Below are 793 nucleotides of genomic sequence, written 5' to 3' on the forward strand. Positions count from 1 at the left end.
AGTGTCACTAACGTTCTCGAAGGTTGGCAAGGCCACGTTAGAAGCCACGTTAACCTAGTTAACGTGGGCTCTAACGTGAGGAAAAGGGGTACATTGGAACGTTAGTGACAATGTTGAGTGTCACTAACGTTCTCGAACTCATACTTTCACTAAACGATAACACCCCTAACGTCCTGAGCTAAAGTCTCTACCCACTTCACACTTTCTCTCTGCAAGTAAAACCAAGCCCAAATGAAGAAGAGAACTACTTCAAACTCAAGATCCAAAGGCCCAAGACTTGAAGAGCCAACTAGAAGCTAAGAAGAGTAGTATATATAGGAGTAGCTTTGAATTAGGGAGTTCTGGAAGTTGGAAAAAAGCACTACTCTCTGTATTTTACTCTGCTCTTCTAATTCCATGATGTATTCTCCATCTTTGTTTTCATTTTCTAGCGCTATGAACAACTAAACCCCTTTCATTGGGTTAGGGAGCTCTGTTGTAAGTTGATGGATCAATACTAGTTTTCATTATTCTTCTTCTATCTTTTCTCTTGATTTTACTTGAAAGCTTTTGATCTTCATCCCATTGGGTAGTTATCTTGGAAAAGAAGCTATTCAAACTTGGATCTCTTCTGAGCCTTGAAAGAGGAATGAAGAGATCAAGCTAGAAATGCTTTCTCATGCTAGACCAAATTGGGTTTGGATGGATATGTGACTATAATCCTCTCAATACTTTATTTGGGAAATGCATGTGGTATAATCAGTGACCACACTTCATCTCTTCTCATGAGCAATTGACCAAGGAATTGGCTATT

The sequence above is a fragment of the Arachis duranensis genome, chromosome 3 (genome assembly GCF_000817695.3).
Source record: "Arachis duranensis cultivar V14167 chromosome 3, aradu.V14167.gnm2.J7QH, whole genome shotgun sequence".
Classification (NCBI taxonomy): Eukaryota; Viridiplantae; Streptophyta; class Magnoliopsida; order Fabales; family Fabaceae; genus Arachis; species Arachis duranensis.